The sequence below is a fragment of the Dasypus novemcinctus genome, chromosome 11 (assembly GCF_030445035.2).
Source record: "Dasypus novemcinctus isolate mDasNov1 chromosome 11, mDasNov1.1.hap2, whole genome shotgun sequence".
Lineage (NCBI taxonomy): Eukaryota > Metazoa > Chordata > Mammalia > Cingulata > Dasypodidae > Dasypus > Dasypus novemcinctus.
This window is the reverse complement of record NC_080683.1, coordinates 100085371-100095875: the sequence shown is the minus strand read 5'-3', so window position 1 is coordinate 100095875 and position 10505 is coordinate 100085371. Positions and strand designations below refer to the sequence as shown.

Genomic DNA, 10505 nt, shown 5'->3' with positions numbered 1-10505 from the left:
CACCAGGAGGTCCTGGGTATCAAACCCTGGATCTCCTATATGGTAGGTGGGAGCCCAATTGCTTGAGCCACATTCACTTCCTAGAATTTGAAGACAGAACATCTGAATTGGAAAAGACAAGACAAAAGAAAGAGGAGAGAATGGAAAAAATGGAACAGGTTCTCAGGGAATTGAATGACAATGTGGAATGCAAAAATATATGCATTATTGACATCCCAGAAGGAGAAAAAAATGGAAAAGGGGCAGAAAGAATATTTGAGGAGATAATGACTGAGAACTTCCCTACCCATATGAAAGACATCAATATACCAGAAGGACAATACGCACCTAATAGAATAAACATGAAAAGACATACCCTGAGATACCTACTATTCAAAATGACAAATATCAGAGATAAAGAGAAGATTTTGAAAGCAGCAAGAAAAAAGTAAAGCATCACATATAAGAGAACCTCGATAAGATTAAGTGCCGACCTCTCATCCGAAACCATGGAGGAGAGAGTAAAGTGGTATGATGTGTTTACGGTATTGAAAAAGAAAAACTGCCAGCTAAGAATTCTATATCCAGCAAAGTTGTCCTTCAAAAATGAAGGGGAGTTCAAAGTCTTCACAGAGAAACAAAAACTGATAGATATGTTACCAAAAGACTGAATTAGAAGAGATACTAAAGAGAGTGCTGCAGCCTGAAAGGAAAAAACAAGGGTAAAAGACTTGAAGAAAAGTGTAGAAGTGAAGAATATCAGAAAGTGTAAAAAGACAGACTATAGTATGATATAACAACAGAAAGTCAAAGGTCAAAATGGATGAATGTAGGGAGCCACCCGCTGTGAGACCTATCTACAGCCTCTCACAACATGGCGGAGTTCACAAATCTGCCCTGTCATTTCCTTATTCTTCTCCTCCCTGCTTCTTTGTTCCTCCCTCCCGCCACTACTCAGGTGACCACAGCAATACGCATGCGCGAGGCATGAAACTCCGCAGACCCGACACGAACTGTCGGCCAATCCCCTCCTTGGACGTCTGCCACCCACAAGACCAGCCTATCACCTATGTACACGTTCCCTTCCCTCCCTATAAATTCCCGTGTTTTATCCCCAATAAACGAGGCTTGATCAGAACCCTGTCTTACCTCCATTCTTCTCTCGACTCCTGCCCCACCCTGCTTCTTCCCACAGGTCCCTGGACTCGCCCCCGCTGGCTCGGGCAAGTGGCGCCCACCGTTGTAGGCAGGACCCAGGGGAGGAAGCAAGCCGATACACAAAAGGAAAACCTGCGCAGGTGGTTTTTGTAAATAAGGAAGACCTGAGAATTCTTGGGCGGAAAACCTGAGCCTTCAGCTTGGGCGGAAGACCTGAGCTTTCAGCTTGGGCGGAGGAGACCTTCAGGGAACTGCCTATTCCCTAGAAGACGTCTTGGTAAGTGATCAGCTACAATGGGGCAGGGCTCCTCTAGTAATAGTTCCCTTTTCCTATCCAGCCTACAGGCCCGCTTAAGACGAGAGGAGTAAAGGTTCATGTTAAAGAACTTTCTAAATTTTTTGCTTTCCTTGAAGAAATTTGTCCCTGGTTCCCCCAAGAAGGTTCTTAGTCTGCCGCTTTCTCTTTCCCCTCCTATACAAGATAATGAAGCCCTCTGCCCTCAGCCCTCACTTCCTTTTCTTCAGGCTGCAAGACCTTCTAGCCGCTCCGAAAATTCCCCTTCTGACAATGAAGAAAATAACTCAAACTTACGTCCAAAATCTAAGACTACACCCTCAAAAAGTACTCCCCCTGCTTCCCAAGCTCCGGCTCCTTTACACAATCAAATAACTCATTATCTCCCGCTAGACACTGGCTAAAACCGCCAGAGCCTAACTCTCTCACTGCCACGCCTACTACACCTCCCTTTTCAGCTCCGCTTATTAACTCTTTCACTGCCGTTCCTTCTACACCTCCTCTTTCAGCTCCACTTACTGCAATTGTCCTTAATCACCACCCATTCACTCCTCTTCACTTCTTTCCAGTAAATTACCACAATGAGATTCTCCTCCCTTTTAGGCTCCTTGGTATCATAAAACCATTACCCACCTTCATAAATCTGTTCAAGAATATAGTCTTAATAGCCCCTGTGCTCACGTGTTATTAAACAGCATTTCTCATGCTCACAATACACCTACTGATTAGAAAAATCTAGCCCTTCCTATTTTAACTCCTGAACATTTTATGACCTAGAAAGCTCTCTATTATAATAAAGCCAACAGTGTAGGCACCCACAACATTACTAACGGAATAACAGTCATTCCCCCAAGTGCTTTAAAAAGTGAGGAGCAATAAACCCTTCCAAAAGTTCAGGCTAGCTGTCCCCCCCCCCCCCACTTTGAACAATGCTTAACCATAACTAAACTAATAACAATGTTTCCAAGTACAAGCTTGCATGTTACAGGCAACATGGATTCTGGAAGAAATCTTAAGAAGTTATATTTAAAATGTCATATAATGGAGAACTTAAAAGCAGCTATACCAAGAAAGTAAGAATTATGAGTTAATTGTAAATATTTAAAATGCCATATAATGGAGAACTTAAAAGCATCTATACCAAGAAAACCAAGAAAGTAAGAATTATGAGTTAATTGTAAATATTTAAAATGTCATATAATGGAAAACTTAAAAGCAGCTATACCAAGAAAGTAAGAATTATGAGTTAATTGTAAACTGTATGTTTCTGTTACTGTGTTGTGATTGTTCTGTGTTTGTCTGTTCGTTCAATGTCTGTATATTTTGATACCTCCAGATGGTAATATAAATTAATAAAAATTTATAAAAGAGCTCTATTCAAATGGCCAAAAATTAAATAAGTGCTTATATTAATACTTAAGTTTATTATATTACTACATAAGTTTAAATGTTAATAAGATATCTACAATAATAAAAATTGTAAGTCTTGATTAACAAAATTAACTGTAAGTCTTCATAAAAGGTTTTTCTTGCCTAGATTGAAATGAATAACTTATCTTTCTTCACAGAATAATATGAAGGATGCAAAACTTAAATGAATATTTGGTTAAAAGTTTGTGAAAATGCTAACTGAAATTTAATAAGTTTTGCAAAAAGATGTATTTTGTCCTAAAGTAGGATGGCTAATTTTCATAAACTCTTGAAACTTAATTTGCATGTGGCAAGTTGTAGAAGGTATTGTGATAACTTTAAGTAAGGGAATGTGTTCTGTAAAAGATAAAATTTGTCTTAAAATGATATAGTTATAGTCTATATGGTTATAAATAATTATAAAAGGTCTTATGAAGCATTGTTTACATTAAAGTGTTTAAGTGGCTAATTCCAAAAGGTCATTATTAAACAAACCTGAATTAATAATAATAATAATATAATAATAATAATAAAAGGTAATTTTATAACAGGAAAGATTGGCAGCAACCAGCCTCCCCTGCCAACTTGCTTCTAGAAAATTATTTCTGATATTGCATGTTACTAAGTATTTAAAAAAAAAAAGTTCATTATTTTAACAAGCTTGTTTAGTGTTCACAGTATTATGTTATAAAAGGTTTGCTTGATAACTTTGTATGTAGGCTATATGGAATGTGTTTTTATTATTAAGGAAAAAGAAGATGATTTTGTCCTGAGATAAAATTATTGACTATTGGAAAGAGTAGAGTGTGGGACAAAAACTGACTGAATACTGAAACTGCAGAAGGTTGGTGGAAAAGGAATTTTTACAGTTAAAGTTAAATAAAATTTAATGGGTCTATCTATAAAATTTTAAAGGCTTTAGTATAAAGTAGTATGCTGATGCAAAGTTAAAAATTTTTATTCTTTCTCAAGGCCTCTCATCATTAATCTGTTTTGGTAAAAGTTCTTATCCTCAATAGTCAGTATACAAAGAAAGTCTGTCTTATTAAAATAGCTTCTTCTGCTTCTTGTGCTTATCGTTTCCTCAGTGTTCCAAGAAGGAAACTTTTATCTCTTTTAAAGGAACATAATGTTCAAAACTGCTTTCTCAAAACCTAATCCTGAACAGTGGCCTTTTATTCCAAACTAATTATAAGAGATTTTTTCTTTTACCTTAAAGGAAAAATTAAATAAAATAATTAAGTTCATTTAATATGTTATAAGTTAAAAAAAGGTATTTTACAGTGTTATAAAATTAACAAGTTTTTCTTCCCTTAAACCCTCTATTAATTAAAGTTGTATGAATAAAAGGTTTCTATAAATGCTTAAAAGTGTATAAAGTTACCAATATTTCAGCATAATATTAAAGAGAAGTACAGTGTGGTTATTCATGGTTTTAATTATTATAAAAGAGTATGTGTCACAGAAACAACCTCTTATCATAGATTAAAGTAACAACATAGTATGCAGCAATCCCAAACACTGCTAGTTTGTTGCAAAAAGTTGAAGTCCAGCTGTATTGCTATCACTTTGTTTTAAAACTTGCTAAGACTTTCTTTAGTGTCTTCTTAGACAAATCAAGCCAGCTGCATTCCTCTATCTATAAAAAACCCAACAATATACTTTTGCAGTGCTTTTCAAGGCTATGTGCATAGCCCAACCATCTTGTACAGTATTTACTGATAGTAATAGTAATGGAAAAGCAGCATATGTCACTTCTCAAAAAGTACAGGTTTAGCCAACTCCTTATTCGTCTGCTCAATGCACAGAGCTTTCAGCCGTCATTAAAGTTTTACAAATGTTTTAAGAGCCCTTGAACATTGTCTCTGACTCTAAATATGTAAGTCTTACTGTCAAGCATATTAAAACAGCTCATATCTTTGCTACTGATGAGTTATCTCAACTTTTCGCTGATTTGCAACATCTTATTAGGTTAAAACAGCATCCTATTTACATTACTCATATACGCTTTCATACCTCTTTGCCTGGTCCTATGACAGCAAATAATGCAAGGGCTGGTTTATTAGTAGGATGTTTGCAGGATGCCATTAAATATCATACATTAACTCATATTAATACTAAGGGACTTAGACATAAATTTCCTCAATTAACAAAACATCAAGCTCAAGAAATTATTTGTACCTGTCCCACCAGTGGACCCTTAACTACAGTGCCTTTTCAGGCTGGGACTAATCCCAGAGGCCTGGCTCCTAATCAATTATGACAGATGGATGTTACTCACATACCATCCTTTGGTAAATTATAATATGTTCATGTTTGTATTGACACTTATTCTCATTTTATGTGGGCTGCTGCTCAAAGCGGGGAATGGTTTCATCATGTTCACTCACACCTCTGGTCTGCTTTTGCTGTGATGGGATGCCCTCTGAAAATTGAAACTGATAGTGGACCTTCTTACATTAGTAAATCCTTTGAATCTTTGTTTAAAATATGGTATTGAACATGTTACCAGCATTCCTTATAATCCTACAGGTCAAGCCATAGTTGAATGCAGTCATCATACCCTAAAAACTATGATTTTAAAACAAAAAAGGGGGAGATGATGGTATTATAACACCAAAAGATTAATTAGCAAAAGCTTTATTTACTCTAATTTTTCTTAATGTTTATAATTCATTAACACCTGTGAAATGTCACTTTGAAAAATGTCAAACATCTACAGTGGACGCAAAGAATGAAAATCAACCAATATTCTAGAAAGATATTTTAAGCAATGAATGGAAAAAGGCAAGATTAAAGTAAGGGGGTGAGGCTATGCTCTTATCATTTCAGAAAATGGAGAACAAATTTAGTTATCTGCAAAAAGGATTAAACCCAAGAATGAAGAGATGGAGTCTTCTACAACTTCTGATGATGGTGATCGTAAGTAATAAGGAAGCTGCCAGTAATTACACTTATTAGGCCTATATAACCCCCCATTACTTAGAGTGTTAACCTGGAAAGATTCATTCTTTCATATATATCTGAATAAAACCCATATATTCCTTAAACCAATTGATAATTGATTGCCAATTAAACCCTATAAAAAAAAGAATTGATAATCTCATATTACCATTTGATTATCAACCCTTATGCATTAGAACCATCCTTTCTGTATGTAGGTTAAAAATGGGGCCATAATTATCTTTAAAAATAATAATACTCAGTTTATTGTGACTTTATTTCCCTCTTCCAATTTATTCATGACCAAAAATCCTACTTATGATTGTCCGCAAAAAGACAGTAGGGATAAAGAAGGATGACAAGAGTGCCATATAAGAAGAGGATCTGTCATTTTTTAATGATTCCTGTGGAAGAGTGTGGGAAAGTGCCCCTATGGGGAGTCCCATTGAATATAATGACAGATTTATTTGTCATGGTCTAAATAGTAAAGGACAACAAAAAATAATTTTTACTAAAAATTATATTTGGAAACAGAAAGGGAAATGGATCCCTTCTCCATGGTGTAATATTACATCTATACATAAACATAAGAATTTGTGGAAAGTTTTTCTGGGAATGGCTCCTACTATAGAATGGATTGGAAATAATAGTAAGAATGGTCAATATCTGCATTTAAATCAAATTCATCATCTTCAGGCATGTGTAAGAGATCCTTATATGTTTGTGGTTGGAAAATTAACTATAACCCAAAAATGCTCTGTTCTATAAAAATGAGGCCTTGCATCCTAGTAGCCATTACCCCACAACTAACATACTATGGAGAAGGCAAACTAAAACTTTTACTATCCCCATCTGTGTCAAAGAGAGCCGCCTTCCTCCCTCTATTGGTAAAAAATTAGCCTCACAGGTTCAGTCGCTGCAGCTGCCACAGCAGGTGGTGCTCTTGGTCATGGCCTCATCAGCTTGCAATACTTTAAACAACAACGACAAATTAGCCTAGAATCCAGTGCACAGTCCCGTGACTCTCTGCAGCGGCAACTAACATCCCTCGCCCAAGTAGCCTTACAAAACCGTAGGGCCTTAAACTTACTCAGAGCTAAAAAGGGGGGATCCTGCCTCTTTCTCCAAGAGGAATGCTGCTACTATATAAATGAATCTGGTATTGTTGAGCAAAATATTAAGAAGTTGCGAGAATTGCGGGAAGGAATACTGCCCTCCCAATCTGCCTCCTCCTTATCCGCCTGGCTCACTTCCCCTCTCGTGACCTGGCTAGGTCCCCTCCTCAGCCCCCTAATCGCTCTCCTAATAATCTGTGTATTTGCACCTTGCCTCCTTAAATTTCTCCAAGAAAGAATGAAGCAAATCTCGGCCCACGTGATGTATCTTGCCGCTGTTCGTCAGTACCAACCTCTCTGGACCGAAATACGAACAACCAACCTTTGAAAATGCAAATTTCTTATGTTGCCTCATTTGCTATCCTGTACCCTAATAGCACTTCTTTGCCTGTTTTCCCCTTACAGTCACCACCTCCCTTATCATGGCTTAACCTTCTCTGTTTAATCTATATCACTGAATGGCTTCGGCAAAGATCTAGCGGCTCAAATGAGCAATGCACACCCTGGCCAAAAAAGACCAGGGCGGGTGTGACCACACCCACCAATCTCAGTAAATCATGCTTGTCATACATGGTCTATGAGGGCTCCCTATTATAGCTTGCTGTAATTGCAAGCCATCTGTCGCTGAGGCGCTGGACTGGTTAGCCAATGATGGGCAACTGGGCTGACCCATCAGTCAACCTAAGACAGGGACGTGACCTTTTGCTGCCATGATTCCCAATGACGGGTAAGATTGATTGCATGCCGGATAAGACGAATCACTTACTGGGTGCAGCCCCGACCTAAGACAGGCACAGCCCCCCTTTCAGCATGGGAGCACCTTGCAGCTGCATGCCACTACTGAAAATAAGCCCAGCTCTATCATGAGCCACCGCTGGCTGTTCCTTTCTTCAATTCATAACACATTAAACAGAAAAGGGGGACCTGTAGGGAGCCACCCGCTGTGAGACCTATCTACAGTCTCTCACAACATGGCGGAGTTCACAAATCTGCCCTGTCATTTCCTTATTCTTCTCCCTGCTTCTTTGTTCCCCCCTCCCGCCACTACTCAGGTGACCACAGCAATACGAATGCGCAAGGCGCGAGACTCCGCAGACCCAACGCGAACTGTCGGCCAATCCCCTCCTTGGACGTCTGCCACCCACAAGACCAGCCTATCACCTATGTACACGTTCCCTTCCCTCCCTATAAATTCCCGTGTTTTACCCCCAATAAATGAGGCTTGATCAGAACCCTGTCTTGCCTCCATTCTTCTCTCGACTCCTGCCCCACCCTGCTTCTTCCCACAGGTCCCTGGACTCACCCCCGCCGGCTTGGGCAGATGAAGTAAGTAATGCCTTTACAGTTATAACATTGAATGTTAATGGCTTGAACTCCCCCATCAAAAGACACAGACAGAATGGATTAAAAAATATGAGCCATCTCTATGTTATCTACAAGAGACTCACCTCAGATGTAAGGACACAAACAGGTTTTAAGTGAAGGGTTGGAAAAAGATATTCCATGCCAACAGCCATAAAAAAAGAGCTGCAGTAGCAACACTACTATCTGACAAAATAGATTTTAAATGTAAAACTCTTATAAGGGATGAAGAAGTTCATCATATATTAATAAAAGGGGCAACTCAACAAGAAATAACTATTCTAAATATTTATGTATCTAACTTCAGTGCCCCAAGATACATGAGGCACACATTGGCAAAGCTGAAGGGAGAAGTAAATGTTTCTACAATAGTAGTTGGAGACTTCAACACACCACTCCCAGTAATGGATAAAACATCTGGACAGAGAATAAAGAAACAGAACTTGAATAATATGATATATGAACTAGACCTAACAGACATCAATAGAGCATTGCACCCCAAAAGAGCAGGATATACATTCTTTTCAACTGTTCTTGGATTCTTTTCCAAGATAGACCACATGCTGGGTCACAAGACCCAGTCTCAATCAATTTAAAATGATTGAAATTATACAAAACACTTTCCTTGATCATAACAGAATGAAGCTGGAAATCAATAATGGACAGAAAAAGAGAAAATTCATAAATATATGGAGATTAAACAAGACACTCTTTAACAATCAGTGGGGCAAAGAAGAAATTGCAAGAGAATTCAGTGAATATTTTGAGATGAATGAAAAGTGAGAACACAGCATATCAAAACCTATGGGACACTGCAAAGGCAGTGCTGAGAGAGAAATTTATTGCCCTCAATGCTCACATTAAAAAAGAAGAAAGAGGTAAAATTGAAGATTTAACTGCACACCTGGAGGAACTAGAAAAAGAACGGCAAACTAATCCCCAACCAAGCTGAAGGAAAGAAATAGTAAAGATCAGAGCAGAAATAAATGAAATTGGGACCTAAAAGCAACAGAGAGAATCAACAAATCCAAAAGTGGTTCTCTGAGGTCAATAAAATTGACAAACTCTTAGCTAGACTGTCAAAGAAAAAAAGAAGACACAAGTAAAATCAGAAATGAGAGGGGGAGACATTATGACTGATCCTGTAGAAATAAGAAAGATCGTAAGAGGATACTATGAATACTCTATGCTAAAACTGTGTCCATGACTTGCAGCTCTTAAAATTATGATTTAGAGAAAGGCTAGTTATTAGTAGTGGGAGTATTCAAACACCTTGAAATAAAGTAGTCTTGGCAGTTTCTTTTTATTTCCATTAGTTTTGGTATATCTTGCCAGGGTTTTCCTAGATGTTTTAAAAATCAGTTGGACCTTTGAAGAGTCATCTTTGAGAATACACATACAAATACCTTTTAGGATTTAAGTCATATGTTTTGTGCTCTATGTATTATAATATTTACTCATGTAAGTGATATGAGCCAGGACTAAAGGAAGTAAAATTAAGGGGTTTGTGAAAAGAAGGAAGAGACCTCTTTACCTTCACCACACTATTTTGTCTGTCATAATTCTTATAATCAACATTGCCTAGCCTGTCTTAAAATTACAGAACTGGAAGAAAAGAGCAAAAAAAGCTTTTAGCTGATGCTAGAGGTGTAGAGTTTTGCCAAACTCTCTCTCCCTCCACCTCCTTTCATGTATTATGATATTAACAACTGATTATTGGCTATAGGAAGTTTCTTATACATATACTGTTAATTCAGATAATTGAAAATTTATCAAATTTAAATCTGCAGATTTGTTGAATGAAAGTGATATTGGTGCCAATCCAAATATAGACTCTTTAAATCCTATTAATTTATAGCCACCCCTTCAAAAGAACAAAAATTTATTGCCTGTAAGAACAGTTCTACAACATACCAAAACTTACGGAGCGCAGCTAAAGCAGTTTTTAGAGGGTAATTGATAGCTATAAATCACTATATTAAGAAAGAAGACATTTCTAAACCAATAATGTGAACTTTCACTTTAAGAAATTATGAACAGAAGAGCAAATTATACCAAAAGAGAGGAGAAGGAAGGAAATAATAAAAATTAGAGCAGAAATTTAAAAAGAATGTAAAAACAATAGATAGGGAAGTGGAATTGGCCCAATGGCTAGGGCATCTGCCTACCACATGGGAGGTCCGTGTTTCAAACCCTGGGCCTCCTTGACCCATGTGGAGCTGGCCCACATGCAGTGCTGATGT

At 37.6% G+C, this 10505-nt stretch overlaps 1 long non-coding RNA gene across 1 annotated transcript; it reads left to right on the top strand.

Moving 5' to 3' along the window:
- The first annotated feature begins 1114 nt into the window (after nt 1-1114).
- On the top strand, nt 1115-8132 carry LOC131280440 (uncharacterized). The gene is made up of 2 exons (XR_009188035.1): nt 1115-1414; nt 5675-8132. It is a non-coding gene; the product is annotated as an uncharacterized lncRNA (long non-coding RNA).
- The last annotated feature ends 2373 nt before the right edge of the window (nt 8133-10505 follow it).